Raw genomic sequence first — 19,852 nt, forward strand, 5'->3', positions numbered from 1 at the left:
CATGGACTTTGGACAAATTAATCCACTATGTGCAATGCAAATTGGAAAGAGTTTTATTTTTATTTTAAACGCTTTCTATAGTTTGGTAACTAAGACGAATATGTTTACGGTGCATCAATACAAAACCCTAGGCAAGCCTGCCTGCCCAACTGTGAAACAGAAAGCTGAAGGAGCTGGCAAGTGATGAGAATCATGTTGTTGAATACAGTCCCTTTCTTTCTGCCACTTCTCACTTAGGATCAGTGCAAAGGCCGTAAGGGGGAAACTTCCACTCTGGATAAGTATGCATTATTTTCCAAGCCAAAAGTCAACATGTTCTTCTTGCTATTTGAGACAATTTTATAGCATTTTAAGCTATTTTCTCAGCAATCAAAACATACTTAAGATTACTTGACTAAAGAAAATCTGGAGAGAGGATAGTTAGAGATAGGGTTCAAAGATGTCCTTCAAAGTTGTGTAACACCGGGGTGGTTTCTGTTCACAGCCATTTTCTTAGGAGAGGGTTCAGAGATTCCTTCATAGTCTCAAAGGGAGTATGTGACCCAAAAATTCTGAAGCACTAATCTAAAGGGTAAATAATGTTTAGTGGTATTTACAATGAAGCTTCAAAAGCATCGTACTGGAGATCAAGAGACTTGCTTCTGGCCTAGACACATCTCTGACCATTCTAATGATCCTTCTTGAGCAAGTAATTTCTCTCTTCTTAACCTCAATTTTCTCACCATTAATACATGGACAATGGAAGTGATCTCTAAAAGACATGCAATAAATTGTATTTGACATATTCCTTGGCTCCTTGCACCCCTTATGGGTCCTTGCACCCATTATGAGTTGAATTGTGCCCTCCGTAAAGATGTATTAAAATCCTAACGCCCAGTATTTTAGAATACGACCTTATTTAGAAATAGGATCTTTACAGGCACAATCAAGGTAAAGCGAGGTCATTAGGATAGGTCTTTCCAATATGATTGGTATCCTTATAAAAAGGAGAAATGTGCACATAGAGACGCATGCACAGGAAGAACACCAAATAAGATGAAGGCAGAGATGTAGGGGTGCTACGTCTACAAGCCAAGGGATTTCAAAGAAAGATTGCTAACCACTGAAAGCTATGAGAGAGGAATAGAAGAGAACCTCCTTTGAAGCCCCCAAATGAACCAAATCTGCTGACACAGTGATTACAGACTTTCAGCTTCCAGAACTATGAGGCCATTTCTGTTGTTGAAGATACCCAGTTTGTGGTACTTAGCACATAGCAAACTGACACTCACCCTAATCCAGATGACTAGCTCTGACATAATCCATATTGTAACTCTGATGTGGCATGGGAATGACAAAAACTGACCCAGTGTCTTTCATCCCTAACTTTTCTTATGTTTGCTGGTTTTCCTTGATGTTGTTTGGGGCTTTCAATGGTGATTTCTGAGCATGCCTCTTCTGGCCAGTGGTGTGGGCTTGCATGAACACTGTAACGGCCAAAGGTCCTCAGAGAAAATAAGATGCTGTTAAATTCCAGAGGAAAACCTGATACACAGAAGTTGCATAAACAGCTTAACTGAGTTGGGTCTAGGTATAAATATCTTTCAAAGGATCAGTATCTTCAAAATGTTTTTATTCAACTTTGTATACCACTGTCTGCATATTCTCTCAGTATTGTTTGAACAATGAGTTCACCTACACAAAACAGAGGGACAACTGACAATAATAATAACTTTCCCAACCCTTGAAATTGTCACCTGTGACCCTAAAACAGGATGCTAATTGGTAACACTTCGGTTTGAGAGTTTCCTTTGGTTTGACCCTCCTTGGCAGCTGTACCCTTACAAATGAAGCCGTTGGAGGGGTTGTCTGCCATTCAGCAGTGATATCTAGCTGTTGCTTTGGCTCCCGCAGACGCTTAGTTTATTATTCATTTTTTGATCTCAAGGACTCCATCTACCAATTCCCTCTCACTAGTCATTTTAGAGATTTCTTCTTAGTTTCTGGACATCTCATCCATCTGTCTTTCTCTGGTAATTTTCTGTGGTGCCTTCCCTTAGTGCCATTTTGCAGCGTATCATTGCTCCCTGGAGCCCTATAGTCAGCTCCATAAAACGGGCTTCCGTCTGTCCCGCCGGGGTTCCCCCAGCGCCACCGCATGCTTCCCTGGCCTACCGCTCCCCGGGTCTTCCAGCCTGCGTTCATGGCCGCCTGCCCACTTGTAATTAGGACGGAGGCATCTCCAAACAATGTGCTCATTAACAAGACACAGTCGAAAAAAGTGCCTTTCTTGTCGGTATGACTGGAGGGATGGGTTGAAAAATGATTTATTTTGAATGACTCTTAACAATTTATAAAGCAAATCTTAAAAATAAGATCAACTACTGGAAAGTAACTTCCCTTTATTAACTTCTGAGGAAAAAGGTTAATAGATATGTCCTCAAGGTTCAGTGTCATAAAAGATCATGTCTTTGACAATCATATCAGAAAAATAGTAAGAAGGGTAACTTACACAAAAGAAGTCAATTTTTATATCATTGATTAAAAAATACAGTTTGTAAAAAGTAGGAAGAGGCCAGGCGCAGTGGCTCCCAAATCCCAGCACTTTGGGAGGCCGAGGCAGGCGGATCTTGAGGTCAGGAGATCGAGACCATCCTGGCTAACACAGTGAAACCCCATCTCTACTAAAAATATAAAATATGAGCCAGGCATGGTGGTGGGCACCTATAGTCCCAGCTACTGGGGAGGCTGAGGCAGGAGACTGCTGTGAACCTGGGAGGCAGAGGTTGCAGTGAGCTGAGATCACACCACTGCACTCCAGCCTGGGTGACAGAGTGAGATGCTGTCTCAAAAAAAAAAAAAAAAAAAAAAAAAAGAAGTTAATGTTTTAAGGAATATTAGAAAAAGACATTGAAACAGTTTTCATGTGTGAAAGATGACAACAGTAAGAAAATTGAAGAGTCTAGAATATTTTAAATGGAAAATATTTAAGTTATTATTTCTAAGTGACAAGATTGGAGAGATGAGATTTGGGAGATTTTTGTTTGTGGAGAAAATAGTGGCATATTATGTTTGACTATTGTTATCAATATGTGTTATTTGTTACAAGCAATTTTTGAATATTTTGTATTTATTTTCTTACTGTAAGGACTTACATTTGGGACAGCATTAAAGGCATCCCTTTGAGTTTTCTCAGGTCCTGGAAATATTGCAATAGCACTTGGAATGAAGTGAATGAAGACTAAAGCTGCATCCATTCTTTATCTTTTGATAACAAAGCTTATTTTGTGATCATATCAAGTAGTGATAATATTTCTGGGAGTTCGATCCTCTACTCAATTCAAGAGCAAAATTTTGATTTATCTGAGCTAATTGTAAAGATTGGGTTATTGTTTTCAATTATTTACCCCTTCCTGTAATAGAATTGTATAACCATACCCTTTATCTTGTGACTTTATGCTTCCCTTTTAAGAGGTCTCTTTTCCTGTGCTAATGCTGAACTTGTGTGACTTGCCTTGGCCAATGAAGGAGAGCTGATATAACGTATGCCAGGTCCTATGGGGGCCTTAAATGTGCCTGGGTGGTTTTATTTGCCCTCTTGGAGATCCTATCTGCCCCCATTAGAAAAGCATACCCCAATCAGCATCAGTTTCAAAGAGAGGGAATGTGGAAAGGACCTTAGCCTGACCTGTATTCTAAAGTAAAAGCTACATTACCTGACCTGCAGACCTGGGAGGAGAAATATTTCACAGTATAAGCCATTGAAATACTGGGAATGTTTGCTTCATGCCATTATTGCAGCAGACTCTTGACTTCTACATTAATCATGACACTTTTCTAGCCGGGGGCTGGTTTAGGTATGAACATATAACACTATTCTAGATGTGAGGGAAAATGTGCAGAGGGATGGGTTCAGGAAAGGCTTTTCCTGGCTGATACATAGAAAGATTAACTTCAGGAAATGATCTCTTCCTACTCTGTCTGCATGATCATCTAGCAGCCGTCTTACTACCATGAACTGGAGAACTAAGACTAGGACTTTGCGGATGATTCAGGAAATCAAATAAACTGTCTTTAATAATGCTGTGTAAGTTGCTGAATTAATCAGTTTATTAAATCTGGAAATGTCATGAATTGGGACTATTATGTGCAACTGAAAGCATGTTCATTGATGCAAAGATGCAGTGCATATTACACACAGACAATGGAGCAGATGTAAATTCATTTTTAGTTCTGTATAACTGTCAAGGGTTGGCAAAGAATTGTCTGTAAATGATTACATAGTAAATATTTTAGGCTTTGTCGGCCATATGCTTTATATTACAACTACTTAAATCTATAATTATAATGTTAGACAATAAATAAATAAATGGTATGACTGTGTTAGACTAAAACTTTATTCACAAAATTATATTTGCTTCTGGTTGTACAGAGATGTAGGTACTCTGAGAACCTCTACAGTATCAAACAACTAGATCCTAGATTTTAAAGTAATAATATTTTTTATATAGTTATAGTAAATGAAATGTGAGAACATCATCTACCAAAAAAAAAAAAAAAAAAGCCACCAGGAACAGTAAAGTAAATGATTGTGTCACACAAACAAACAGGCTGAAACTGGAGCTGCGGAAGATGAGCTTAAGGTCTCAAGGGGATGCAGAGAGCCCTGTAATCAGTAGTCATCCTCAGGCCCGGGACAAGCTGGGCTGACTGAGCCACATAACCCTGAACTCCCGTATTAAGACATTGCCCATAAAATGGACTAAATTAGCTCCAAGTCTGCGCCATCCCTGAATCTGAGAAGAAGCAGACACAATTTCTTTTTTACAGGCATGCAGAGAGAGAGAAAAAAAATGCATATAACTTAAAATTATTGACTTTTCAATGGCAAGGATTGAAGCAAGAAGACAGTGAAATCATGTCATCAAAGGTATTTTTTTAAAGTTAACTTACAATCTGACAAGAAATTATTGTTTATAAATGACAGTAAAATAAACTCATTTTTGGATAGTAAAATAAAGAAAAAAACAAGAAATGGCAGAAATGGACCTTCACTAAAGGGACTTCTAAAGCATATGTCTCCGGAGGAAGACAATGATACCAGAAAGGTCTGACATGCATAGAGAGTGAGAAAATATTATGGTAACATGTTTGAAAATAGAAACAAATATTGCTCGTACCCAGCTGTAATGAATTGAAAGTATGAGGTTTAAAGATATAAAAACTAAAACGTTAGACAAAAGAATATATACATCTGAGGGAAATGAAATAATCCAACTTTTTTTTTCTTCTTTAGAGACAGGATATCACTGTGTTGCCCAAGTTGGTCTTGAATTCCTGAGCACAAGGTATCCTCCCTTTATAGACTCTCAAAGTGTTGGGTTTACAGGTTTGAGCCACCACAACTAGCCGAGTAATAAATCTTTAAAAAATAGTTGGAGAAACAGGAGTAAAAAAAAAAAAAAAAAAAAAAAAAAACAGAAAGCAAAGAAACCGATAATTAAAACAGTCTTAACTGAAATTTAAAATAAGCATTAAAGATGAAAAGGAGCAATGAAGACAAATTGTTGAAGACTAAGAATATAGATAAACCAAGAAATAGAGAAGTCAAAAATAAATATTAGACAGGAAATTTAAGAAAAATAATACTATAGCAGAAATTTAAAATGAATTAGTTTGTCAGAAAATAGAAATTTTAAAAATATATAAATTATATAAAATATATACAGATTATATAAATTAAATATATAATTTATGTATAAATTAAAAATATATATAATTTAAATGAAAGCCATTTCAGAAAAAATAAACTGCTATTTATTTTCTCTAAAAGTTATAGAGCAAATCAGGCTGTTTCATTATAGGTTAGTTAACCTAAGTTGTCCCATAACTTTAAATAAACTGAATTTCAGTTTCAATCTTATTTCCTAAAAACAAACCAATCAACAAAGACCTTTGAAAAGGTTGCTACCCATCAATAATAAAATTATTAGCAAACCAAAAAATACATTGTTACACAATTATCCTGGAAAATGAGTAAAGGACTTCTACTAATATATCACAGTATACAAAGTTCTTATTTACAAAATGTAAGCAGAATTCTTTTTAAAATCAGAAAAGAATAATTGCCACCAATTCTGTTTACTATTTTACTGGAAGACCTAGCCAATGCGCTAAGATAAGAAAAATAAATTGATTACTTAAGAATTGGAGAGCCATTTTTTTTTAAAAAAAAAACTGTTATGACTTGCATGTTATATATTTGCTTACGTGGAAAACTAAAAAACAGAAAAATAATGGGGTATAACTTGGATTGCTGTATTAATAAAATTTTGGTCATAAAATATTAGAAGAAACTCTAGGCATTTCAAGTATGAGATACTTTATTACAGAGGTAAATGATTAGTATTTTAAATGGGTGGTAGGACCAAAGACAAGAAAATTCACTCTGCACTCTCAAGTTTACCACAAGAATCAAGAGAGTCTGGAAATTGTAATAACAAAAGAAAATCAAAGGAAACCACCATCCATTATCACAGCTGCCTTTAGTGTGATAGTAGTGCAAGTAATTTCAAACAGTAAGCACTGCTATGTATAGTGGCTCATGCCTGTAATCCAAGCTACACTGGAGGCTGAGGAAGGATTGCTTGAGGCCAGGGGTTCAAACCCAGCCTGAGCAACAGTGAGACCCCTGTCTCTAAAAAAAGTTTTGGAGTAAAAAATGTATGTATATAGTAATCACAGAATCCAACACAAAATATAACATCTGCAAAGCCCACACCAGGTCTGTGCTACCAAGGAGCAATAATAACACTTGAAGACTGGTTATATTCCCTCTTCGAGATAAAATCAATGCCTCTCATTGGCAAGGGCTTCAGCATTTATTTAACAGAAGTAAGCATAAAAAGATAGCTCAATATTGCTGAGTTGTTAAATAATTTATAACAAGTGCCTTAAGGAAAATATATAAAAATGAATTTTTAAACATAGCAGCAGGTAGTACAAATGAAATTTTTAAAAGTTGCTTTTATGGTGGCAGTCAAAACTGTAAGACAAGTAGGAAGAAGCCAATTAAAATTTGTGCAAATATGTGATAAAGCTTATTTGAAGATATTAAAATCCATGCAGATGAGAATTGCTATATTAATAGATATCTTTTAAAAAAAGTTTTATTGTTATAAAACACTTAACCCAAAATCTACCCTCTAAAATTTTTAAGTATACAATACAGTTTTGTTAACTATAGGTACTATAGCTGTACATTGGAAGATCTCTAGAGCTTATGCAACTTGCTTATGTGGAACTTTATGCCTGTTAATTAGATAGACTATCTCAATGTTTTATGTATGCCAATTTTCGCAAAACTGATTCATAAATTTGATGCAATATAAAAACAAAAACTGTTTTCATCCACATAACTTGACAAACTGATTCTAAAATTTGCATGAAAGAGTAAGGGCAAATAGTAAACAAAGTATTGATGAAGAAGAAAAAAAATGCTGGTAGGAACTTACCCTACCTAATATCAATATTTATTATGATTAAGATAATAGTGAATACAATGGCACCAGCATGAACAAATTTTAAAAATGTTACAAAAACAGACCCACTCAGACATAAAACTTGGCATAGAACGGAGATATTCTATTCAGAACCCCAGGGAAAGGAAGGACTATGCAGTGAATGGCACAAAGGCAATTGGCTAACCACATGGATACAGTGAAGTTGGGTTCCTACCTTGTAATTTATGAGTCTGACTCTAATTTTGATGTTTCACTGGAGACAACTTTGAACCCCACCACTCCCACTTTTCCTCTTACCCTCGAAGTGGACAAGCTGCTAAGAAAAGTCCAAGTGTTCCCTCCATTGGCACCAGCAGGCGGGAAGTTCATGTACAAAGGGCAGGCTTGCTGGATGGCATCATCATCTCAGCCACACCCTGACCAACATAAAAACCCAAAGTCAGTCTCCTTTTCTGGCTTTCTCAAGCCACTTTTGGATCTGGTTGGGAGCCACACTGCTCAATACATAATAAACCATTCTGAACGAAAAAAATTAAAAAGTAGATTGAAAACAATCCGATGTGTAAATTTGCAAAAGACATGGACATATAAAAGAGGAATTATACAGAAAATATAGATGGATGGATAAAATTTGTTCAACTGCGTTAGTAATCAGGAAATGCAAACTAAAATGTCGTTGAGATAGTTTTATACCTATTACATTTCCAAAATTAAATCGGGGAATACCAAGTATTGGAAATGATATAAATCAACTGGAGCTCCTAAACCCTTTAATGAAGGAATAAATTGATATAACCATGTCGGAAAACAAGATGGAATTATACTTCAAGGAGAATACTCACCTACCATATTAAAATAAATTTCCACTGCTAGATTTATCCTCTAAAGAAAAGATCTAGTTTTGCATGTGAAAATGAAGTTCTGTACAAGAATGGCCAAGGCAGCTTTGTTCATAATGAATAAAACCAAAAACTAACAAAAATATCATGCAGTGGAAAAATGAACACATTACACTCACTCTGTGCATCTGATGGGATTTCATAGCAGTGAAAAGGAAGGGTCTACATCTACATACAATACGTGTGATTCTTTGCAATATAGAGCAAAAACAATCTAATTTAGAAGACCAAATGAAGTGTGATTCAATTTCTATACAAATTAAGAGCCAGCAAAACTAATAATGTTTTACATAGAGAAAAAAACATATATGCAATAAAATTGTGTTATTCAGAAATAGTACATGATTCAAACGTGAAATCTAGGACAGTGATTATCTTTTCAGGGGCATGAAGAACGCTTGGGGAAATACAAGAATTCTGGCTCTTAGGTTGGGTACTGGTGTGATACTCATTTTAAAAACTGTGTTCTATTACATATGCAACTTCTTGTTCTCTTTCATATGTATCAATTAGTACATGAACTATAAAGAAAATGACCCCAAAAAAAGGAAACGGAAAAAAATGTATTGGGAGGAAGTGGTGGTGTATAGATTTATCTGTTGTGACTAACAAAAAACCCTAAAATTTGTAAGTGAAATAGTTAAAAATAAATTCGACTCGTTTTACTATCCAGAAAGTTATTTAGAATCATTTTTTACATAAGTGGCTTTAGACATTGTTATCCTTTCTAACATTATGTATTTCTTAATAATTTAAAGGCTAAGGATTAAAAATTTGGAAAAGCAACATAAAAAATAGTAAACTTAATTTCTGCCTTTCTCCTTTTCACAAGTGCTTTTGTTCATTTCTCTCAGCAATATATGTCTAGGTTGGAGTTCAATCCCCTGCCACCAGCATGTTATTTATAAGTAGAAGAATATTTTTGTCTCACTTAAAGCCAAACAAAATAAGCCAGAGAGCACATTGTGACAGGGAGAAAAATTAAAAGTTGAAAATAGGTTTCTCTTTATCTATGGCTAATCTCCCCAGGATAACAGACCATCAAAATGTTATGTTCTGTGACAGCCTAGGTGCAATTTTCGGAACATTTTTTTTCTCATTGGAAATTAAGCTTCTGGGAAGCCATTCATCCTGAAAACACTATTGTTCTCAGTTGCATTGCTTTTCTTCATTGTTGAGTACCTGTTATTCCATGGTTGTTATGCACACATAACTTACTCCTTTTTAATTATTTTGGCCTTTTGTTGAGATCACAATGGAAAGATTCATTTAGAAGACTACGGGAATAAAAAGTCTGTTTTTTTTTCTTGCTCTGAATCAATACACTCAAAAATTTTACTGACTTTCTATCATGAGCTTGTGCCCACCTGAGAGGAGACATTTTATAACTAGCTTTTTCCCCATTTATTTTTTCTATTGTGGTTCTCTGTCCTTTGATATAATGGCTACATTTATTTTTCTTTTTTGGTTGTTGTTCTTTAGTTAGCTGTCATTAACCAGTCTATTATTTTCTCTCATTCCCACTGGGTTTCTCGTTATTGTTTGTAAGTCTACCCTCAAGAAACTGCTGTATCACCATACCCTTCTAATACTCTAAGAATTCTTCTTTATATGTATCTGCTTCTATTTTCTTCCTCAGTGGTTGTTCAGCATTAATTCAGGAGGATTCAGAGAAAAAATAGATATTTTTGTTCATGTTGTTGCTTAAGTGTATGCTATTGTAAGCCACTGAGGAAAACTTATGTTTTAGCCATAAAAAGCTGAAACTCCAAATTCTAGCAGTCATAGAAGGTCTGAACATCAACTAGAATTGCATGTCTATTTAAAGCTTACCTAGATCCCCTATGGTTTTCTGGGAAAAGACATGGTAACTAGCCGACTTACTTATTTCTATCTGCCCCTGATGCATTGTTCCTGCAAAGGATTGGCAGAAATCTGAGATTCCTTCTAGGTCTTGTTTTTTCATCGACTGCCTTTGAAACCCGGTGTTCATGCTGAACAGACTTTTTAGATCATAATTGGGATCATCGTTGTAATAATAACAATCATAGCAAGCACCATTATCAGCAACTAATCTTTATTACACTTACGATTCCTGAAACTGTGAAGCACCTTAGAATAGAAATTAGATGTATTTTTTAAAATCAGTCATTCTCTATTTCTCTAGTCCACATCTTTCTCTCTATCACAGTACTTTCTTTCTTTTCCTCTTTTTCTTCAGTCTTTCTATTATTAAACCGAGGGTGACTTTACATCCAGGTATAGCTAGAGCAGCCCTGGCTTACACCCTTTAGACAATTATAGTTATTCATAGAACTTCCTCTCTTTTCACAAGTTTTCCATTTGGGGGACATTATCTGTTACATCGTTTAAAATCCCACAGCAGGTTCATCCTACCTTTATGAAACTATGCTGAAATGCTAGCAAACTCATAAGTTGCATTAAGACAGAGATACCCATGAAAGAAAATAAAGATGAATGAAGTGGAGAGATATGAAAAAGATCACCACTGCTGCCCGTTTCCATTTTTAATATAAAAACTCAGTTAAAAATATTCTCTCTTACTGCCGCCTTCTCTTTCTTGTTAGCTGTTGGGATGGTATTTGATTACCTATAACAGAAAATTCAAAATGTAACTGGCTTAAATGCACGAGGGTTTACATCAAATAAAAAGTGGTCCAGATGAAAAATGTCCAAACTTGATACTGCATCTTGCATTTCATCAGAGACCAACTCTTTATCTGCATAAGCATACTAGCATGTGACTTCTATTCTTGAGGTCATCCCAAGATCCAAAATGATTGCTGGAGCTCCAAACTTTATACCTACATTACCACCAAAAGGGAAGGAGGATGAAGAGTAATGAAACACATAATACAATTATTTCACAAACTACCTATTCTTCCTTTAATGTGCCATTTCTGAATTCCAGCTTTACAACTTCTGTTATCATAGTCAGAATTTGGTCACACCTAAGGAGAAAAGTTACACCTAAGGAAAAAGGGAGATTATAGTTAAGTTGTTTTGGGGTTTTTCATTTGTTTGCATTGTCAATCTTGCAGATGTCCTCTTATCATGCAAAAGTAGCGTGATAGATGTTGGGAAGAAAAAAGTTGTATCTCTGCAACATCCTCTAAGATACCACAGTATTCCAGAGTGTTCTCTGCCAGACTCTCTGGGCAAAGCACTCAACAGTTGTGAAACTTGTGTGAGTTATTTTCACCTTACTATGACCCAGCTTTCTAAAGGAAAACTAAGATAACTTACATCCAAGGGATGTCTTGAGGGTTAAGAGGTCATCTATGCAAGGTCCTCTAAATAGTGCCTGACATACACTGTGCATTCCATAAATATGGTCCACTTTTTGTTATGATATGCTCACCATTTAACAAATAAATTTTTACAGTCCCTTCGTAACTCCCATTGAATTACTCATTCAATAACATATCCCAGATACAATAGGTGTTCAGAATACCTATTTTGAATTCAGAAGTCTACATCTATTTATGTGTTACATTTAGTAAAGACTTGTCTAGTAAGTTATAATCAATTCCCTTACATTGCCTCTAAATCTCAAAACTACACAACAAGGAGATTAAGATGTTTCAAAATTTCAACACACAGTCAAGTTGGTGTCCAGGGACATTTACTTTGAAACAAACTGGCAGGCTGTCTCCCAAAAGGTCTCATAGGGTAAAACAGATCATGCTGGTGAATGTATGCAAGGTTTGGCTCTCATCCATGCAGGCTCAGAAATCTTTTAATACACACAGCGAGGGAATTAGTCTCTCAGGTTGCCTTTCACTAACCAAATCCACAAGCTTCAATTTATAATGACAAATATAACCATAATAGAGACTGGAACTCTCTCAGATAACCAGGCTTACCTAGGAAAAATAATTTTCCACAGATTGGTATTTGTTGAACACTGAATTAAAACAACAACAAAACAATATTTAAAGCCAAAGGCAGAGCTTTAAAATGGCAACGGAGTAGTCGATGTTGATGTTGTATTGTATTTCACTTCCTCGTTCCTGAGCAGTACCCAGTGTCCATGTTTCTGGGCTTTTCTGGCTTTTGAAAGACATGTTATTTCCTTAGATGCTCAATGCATTCAATTAAGGTTCAAGAAAAGTCTTACATGTTTATAAGCCATTCTGTCTTTTACTACATGTGACTGTCAATTTATGTTTTGTATAACTTGCCTTGTATAACTCGATGTAAAAAGTCTGCTTATCAAAGAGGACCTGTCATTCCCTAGAGTTCATGGAGATCTTTTACCACAGTTCACAAACAAAACAACAAGCTCAAGGCATAATTATCCATTTTATGGATAAGAAACCAAGCCCTACTGAAATTCGCTAAAGTCCAAACAGCAACAAGTAAAAGAAGTGGCATTAGGCCAGGTGCAGTGGCTCACACCTGTAATCCCAGCACTTTGGGAGGCTGAGGTGGGTGGATCACATGAGGTCAGGAGTTTGAGACCAGCTTGACCAACATGGAGAAACCCGTCTCTACTAAAAATACAAAATAAGCCAGGAGTGGTGGCGCATACCTATAATCCCAGCTACTTGGGAGGCTGAGACAGGAGAATACCTTGAACCCGGGAGGCGGAGGTTGCAGTGAGCCGAGGTTGTGCCATTGCACTCCAGCCTGGGCAACAACAGCCAAACTGTGTCAAGAAGAAAGAAAAAAGGAAAAGAAGTAGCATTAAACCAAGTCTATCCAACTCCATGCCTTTTCTTTTATAATAGTGATTTTGCTAAACATTCTTCTAAATCTTTTCACTGTAGTTTATTGCTTAATATCTATCCATGCCACATATCTCCTAAAGTTTTGTCATTTAACATATATTCATTTGTCTGGATGGAAGCAGAAACATGAGGGCATGATTTGGCGAAAGCATTAGGTAAACTGAATGGATTATGCACTAAACACTCATAGATAGATGCTTCACAGCAAAAAATATTCCCTAAGGATAGTAACCTTCATAATCATTACTCCTTGCTTCTCGTCTTACTGTCTGATTCAAAAAGCCTATTTGCCAGCAGGCCTTCTTCTTGTCTTTGCTGCAACAGCATCTTTGCATTGTGGTGAGCCAGGTGGTTGCACTAAGATAATGCAGTCCATCTTCACAAAACAATAGTGGAATCAAGCATGATTGAAAATTATGGACAGTCCAATTTGTCACAGCTAGTATAATGGTCCCAGACTAGTATTTAAGCAACAAGACTGACATAATCAAGATTCCACTTCTTGTGGGGCCAAGCAGGCAGAATTTACTGAATAAAATTAACAAATTTTGTGTCACATTTTACTCCATCATAATGGCATAGACTTTAAATACAGTCTGACATTTGGAAGCATGATTTACGGGGTCAAACGTAAAAGCAAGTTCATAGGACCAAGGAGTATTTTCGATATAGAAAATCCCTAAAAGAGAGGCTAACTCAGCTTTCTATGCAAGATAGGACATAGTTCTCTAAACTTTATAATAAAAAATTGCTCATTTCTTTTTTAAATACAACAAATAACAAGGAATTTACAAACACACAGAGTAAGCCATTCTTCTGGAAAAATATAATTGATATAATGCTTTTTATATTAAGGCAAAAATTCTTTAAAAAGCACTGAATAGGCCAGGCACAGTGGCTCACGCCTGGAATCCCAGCACTTTGGGAGGCCGAGGCGGGTGAATCACGAGGTCAGGAGATCAAGACCATCCTGGCTAACATGGCGAAACCCCATCTCTACTAAAAAAAAAATACAAAAAAAAAAAAAAAAAAGCACTGAATAGCGTATCTGTATACAAGCAATGATAGTTGCCTGAGTATTCTAACACAGTTAAGGGGTCACTAATACAGATTCCCTTCTCAAAAAATGTCTCTAACCCTCCCTTATGTGGCAGAATTTTAAGTATCTTTACCTTCCCTGTACTCATTCCAGATTTTCAAAGGCTTTCTAAAAATATGTTTGCAAAAGTTAAATACATCACTCCAGGTATTATCTGCCTCATATTCAGTATTCCTTACCATGAACACAGTATGTTTATTAAAAATATATAAGATAATGACTTTTTTGGCTATCATGAGCTTAGAGTCAAATGGATCTCTGAAAAGGATTATAATATCTGACTGTTGTTGAGTGCTCACTCTGTTCCAGGCGCTATCTTAGAATAGTTCTATGAACTGGGCACTAGTATGGGACTCACTGTATAGATGAGGAAACTAAATCACACAAGCATTAAAAGAAGCTCACCAAATGTAAACCAGCTATTAAGTGACAGAAATAAATTTTAATTTAGGCAGTCTGTCTCTAGAGAACCAGCTACTAACTATTACTGTAGACCAGTAGTTATCCAAAGCTCTAGACCAGCAGCATCATCTAGTACTTGGTGGAAATATAATTTGTCAGGCCCTACTCCAGATCTACTATCTCATACTCTGGGGGGTAGGTTGTAGTAAACTGTATCTCAACAAGCCCATCAGGCAATTTTGGTGAATGCTAACATTTGAGAATCCCCTGTCTACGCCACATCCAAACTGGTCCTTAAAAATTTAAGGCACACAGAATAGTCAACCAAGAAGACTAGAAACAAGTCTTCTGAACGATGACAGGTAGTATACTTGTAAGCTGTAAACTAGAGAGGGTCAGGAAGCCACACATGGGAATGAATGCAGACAACAGATTTTTAAAGAGTAATTCACCCGCTGTAAGTATAACATCAACACTTCTTTTGAAACACTGTGTCAACATAAAGAATTTATCTTTTGCTGTTAATAATCAATATCTTTGAAAAAACATTTCAGCTTCTTAACAGAAGTGGAAGATTGAACCATTACCACCCCATATAACTGTAGATGCTAAAGCTTACATGACTTGTCTATTTATTAGGATTTAATAGATTTATCTTTAATGATTATTTTCTCAGTGATCATAAAACTCCAGTCTGTAATTCTATGACTAAATTCTTATCTCCAAAATTTCATGGGTGGAAAATGTTTTACTTGTCATAGCATAGTAAAGATAATTAAATCTATGCATTTTTTAGAACTACTTGAAGAAATATCTCATTGAATCAATTCAAGGTTATTAAAATCTCTTGGGTAAGGTACTATGGTACTTCTAAAGGCTACTGCTAAATCAATCACCAAGATTCGGGAGTTATAATTATTTTATCATTTATATGAAATTATAACATATGATTATCAGTTCCAGGTATAGTTAAGTCACAACCATCACCAGCCAATTATAATTTATAGGTGCCATAGGTATAGAACCAGTCAATATATATCTAGGTGCACTAATTGGTCCTATAATTTAATAAGACAGTCTCATCAAGACTTACATGCACCTGCCAGACTGCTGCCTGCAGCAAGAATAAAAGTCAACCAGCAATTCCTGTATTTTTTTAGGGTACTTGTTTTCTTAAAATTACTTAATCCAAAAATATCCCCAGGAAGAGTGAACATACTTAACTGCTTGGTTTTAATGGTGGGAAAACATGCAGAATCAGAGTTCTATATACATGTAAGATATGCCAATAATAATCCAATTATTTCCAATTATTCTCCAAAATGTGGATGGTGAGGTAGAAGCTGTGGTTCATAAAAAGAGCACTTAGTGTTCGAACCAGAAGACTTGGGTTGTTTACCACATGTGTGTAACCTTGGGCAACTCATCCCAGCAGCTCGGCTTTACTGCCTTCCATGGAAATGACAACACTGATGCTTTCTTTACCACAGCAGATGTGGAGGAGGATTCATTGAAATTTTTAAAGAAAAAATTATGTAAAAGGTACAACTCAGCTTAAATGAATAATTGTAAATTATTTTAATAAAACTATTATTTTTTCACCTCTCTTCCTAAGGATTCATTTTCATTATCCCTTAAATTGGGAGGATATTTGCTGATTTTTCTTTTTGCTATTGCATACAATAAAAAGAATAATCAGTTTACCAAAATAATATCTTTGATTTATATAGTGATTCTCTTTAATACTATCTTACAAATAAGGTAAAAGAAAATTAATACTCAACCAAGGCATGTGTATAAGCAGGTTTAAGTGAGAGAATATGTCCTTGATAGTAACAGTTTTAGGGATCCAAAGATCTAAAAGTATGTTGCTGATAAGGATTTGCAAGTAGGTACAAAATTGCATGGGTCAAAGTGTGTTTTATGATGAAGATATTTTCAATACAGAATTAAAAGTGGAAAAAAAGCCAATTTCCTTTTCTTTTATGAAATTGCATTTTATCTATGTGTTTATATATAAAGATAATAAGAATAGCAAGAACAAATATAAATTTTTTATCATTTCATGAAATCTCCATCAGTAGACCTTGCACTTAACTGCATTTCTACAATAGCAATATAAGAAAGTAAAATAAGCCTCCAGGTTGAATGGACTCTTATCTGGTTGATAAATATCTTTATGCACCTATCTTCTTGCAGGAGTCCTCCAAACCATAGTTGGACTAAACAAGAAAGGAAATAATCAAATATACTTCATTCTAAAGCATCACAGAGCTCCAATCTTTTCATTCTCCTCAAATCAAAATATACCTCTCATCACATCTTTACATAGATATAGATAACCTTTCCTTTTATGACATTATCATTATCTGAATTTATTTTTCTGAACATCAATTATGTAAATGGAAAAACTACTTCCAATATAAAAGAGTAACTCTCCTTAGGGAGTCGACAACATAAAGGAATATTGTTTGTATTAAAAGTGCAATTCTAGCTGAGGTTTTATTTTTTAAATACCTAATAATCCAAATTATCACAAAGTTGAATCTACTCCCTGGTGGCATATTAGAAAGCTGTATTCACAAGGACACTAAATAAGTTACTATTAGGTAAATTTCTACTCAGCATAGAGCCAAAAATCTGTTTTTAATAGACTTAATATTTTCTTGTGGCAGGAAAGAAGAAACGTGATTGGAACATTTAGAGATTAAAAACTGTATCAGTAGTGTTATTTAATTTAAAAGAGGGTTACAATTTATACATCCATATTTTAAAGCCAATCATGTTACTAGCAATCCTTTATGGAGACATATTTGTCATAATAATTTTGAATCAGAATACTCACAAAAGTCAAGTTTGTATTTTCCAGAAGTAGCAATAGAGTAGGGAAATAATGTTGAATATATTTTGATGGGGACAGTCAAACATGAGGCTGCATAATTAGATGAAGAAGACACCAACAAAAAACAAAGACAACATTTGTTGACTCAAGAGAAGTGGTCCTAAAGTTAAAGGAAGTAAGCTTCATGATCAGGAAGTTATTTGTTGTACCTAATTTTTTTATTCTTTTGGTAAAAATAATTATTTCAGGCCTCTGACTAAAACTTTGGGCATGTAGTAAGAGTCTCACTTGAGGCTCAAAGGTCATAGTATGAGGCTGTCGGTGAGGTTTATCTTCTGAAACACTAGCTGCTTTCAACATCCAACTGCCATTTCCAGGTTCCAGAATCACCATATTACCTTCTGCCTTCCCAAGGCCTCTGTTTATCACTGAAGTAAGAAAGAACTCCTCAAAATCAGGAGGTCCATAAAATGTAGTGGTCAAGATCCCATGTTTGCCATAGATTTACATTTCTGTTATGCCCCTTATTTGTACTGTGAACTTTAAGAAACTAGTTAACGTGATTGAGGTTTTTTGTTTGTTTGTTTGTTTTTCCTTCATTTGGCAAGTGATATCAAATGATCCCAAGTGAGGGTCCTGGAATAATAAAATATAGCCTTGTGACTTAGAGGCCCAGAGGAGTGAATTTCAGGAAGGAAAATATGGTCAACCATATCCAATTCTGAAAAGTGGTCAAGTAAAGTGAGTACCAAAAGATACAGAGATCACTGAAGACATTAAAGGCATTGTCAGCCTACCACTTCAGAGAAGGGAGGGTAAAAAGAAAAATCAAAACTCTAGAATGAGATGGATTGGAGAAACTCAAAATGTGAAGTGCCAGAGATGGTGAATTTCAAAGGAACAAAAACTTCAAAGTAGGATGAGGGAATTGAGAGCATAGAAGTAGCGAATAGAAGTAAAACTCATTGATAACTCCAGATCTAGACCATGAGATACACAGCATTTGGAGGAATAAGCAGTTCACTTGAAAGGACTACAGGGGAATTAGTTTCCTCAGGGAGAACTAGGATTCAGGTATGGCAAGGAGAGGGAGCACATCCTACAGTAAAGTTAACATATAAGAGAGATTACTGAAGAATTAAAGCTCCGTAGAAAAGTTCAGGAGTGAGAGAAGGATGGAGATCTAGGTCAAGACAAGAAGCACAGAGCAAGTATTATGATCTTGACAGATCCACAGAAGGTGGACGGAGAGATGTGAAGAGTCTTGGCCTGGACCATTATGCCGGAAACATAAGGCAGGCCCTAGGACTAATGAATGAGCTTTTTTGTCTCACTCGACCTTGTTTTATGTCACACTGGGGCATGATATGGTTCCACTGTGTCCCCACCCAAATCTCATCCTGAATTGAAGGTCCCATAATTCACATGTGTTTATGGGAGGGGCCTCATGGGAGGTAATTGAATTATAGAGGTAGGTTTTTCCCATGCTGTTCTTGTGACAGTGAATAAGTCTCACAAGATCTGATGGTTTTATAAGGGCAGTTCCCCTGAACACGCTCTCTTGCCTGCCACCATGTAAAATGTGCCTTTGCTCCTCCTTTGCCTCTGTCATGATTGTGAGGCCTCCTCAGCCAAGTGGAACTGTGAGTCCATTAAACCTCTTTTTCTTTATAAATTACCCAGTCTCAGGTATTTCTTTATAGCAGTATGAAAGTAGACTAACATAGGGCATGTTCATATCAAATCATTATGAAGATCTTTGTGAAAATGGGTTCTTGCCAAATACTATCTTCAGCCTTTATTTAGCTGTTGGGGTGCCCACTGCGGTACCCTAGAGATGTAATCGTATTTTGTTTTCTGTGTTGCTTTTAGCAAGAATGGTATCTTGGCATTCTTCAGATTTTTAATAGTTTTTTCTTCCCCCAACAGGCTGGTAACATGCCCAGGTAGGCACATCTCACACACGTGTGTGATCACCCAATCATAATGCTTACAAATTACAAAATGAACTTCTCAGCTTCCTTCTGTAAGACTATACTACCTGTGAAGCATAAACTTTTCTTAATCTCCCAGAAAGAAGGTGCATTGCTTTGATGTTTTTAAGGTTTAATTAATCCTTATTCCCAGGGAAGATCATGTTATTTTTGTTTCTCTAAGGTAGTTTTCCTCAAAATTTAGTCCTCAGACAATATGTATCTAATTATCCTAGGAAACTCATTAAAATACACATTCCTGAGCTTCACCTTAGACCCCTGAGTCACAATTTCTTATTAGAAAACCCGAAAATCTGGTTTTGTAATCCTCTTTGCTAATGTTGGAGAAATAATTTTCAAAACTCTGGGTCCTTCTTAGAG

General features: G+C 35.8%; 1 long non-coding RNA gene and 1 pseudogene across 1 annotated transcript in view; one reads left to right on the forward strand and one right to left on the reverse strand.

The window, feature by feature from the left end:
- The window catches only part of LOC111552596, a 94,239-nt gene that overhangs the window by 54,748 nt on the left and 19,639 nt on the right, over positions 1-19,852 (forward strand). The gene's annotated exons all lie outside the window — the stretch shown is intronic.
- On the reverse strand, positions 19,422-19,507 carry LOC111554281 (annotated as a pseudogene).

The sequence above is a fragment of the Piliocolobus tephrosceles genome, chromosome 3 (genome assembly GCF_002776525.5).
Source record: "Piliocolobus tephrosceles isolate RC106 chromosome 3, ASM277652v3, whole genome shotgun sequence".
Classification (NCBI taxonomy): domain Eukaryota; kingdom Metazoa; phylum Chordata; class Mammalia; order Primates; family Cercopithecidae; genus Piliocolobus; species Piliocolobus tephrosceles.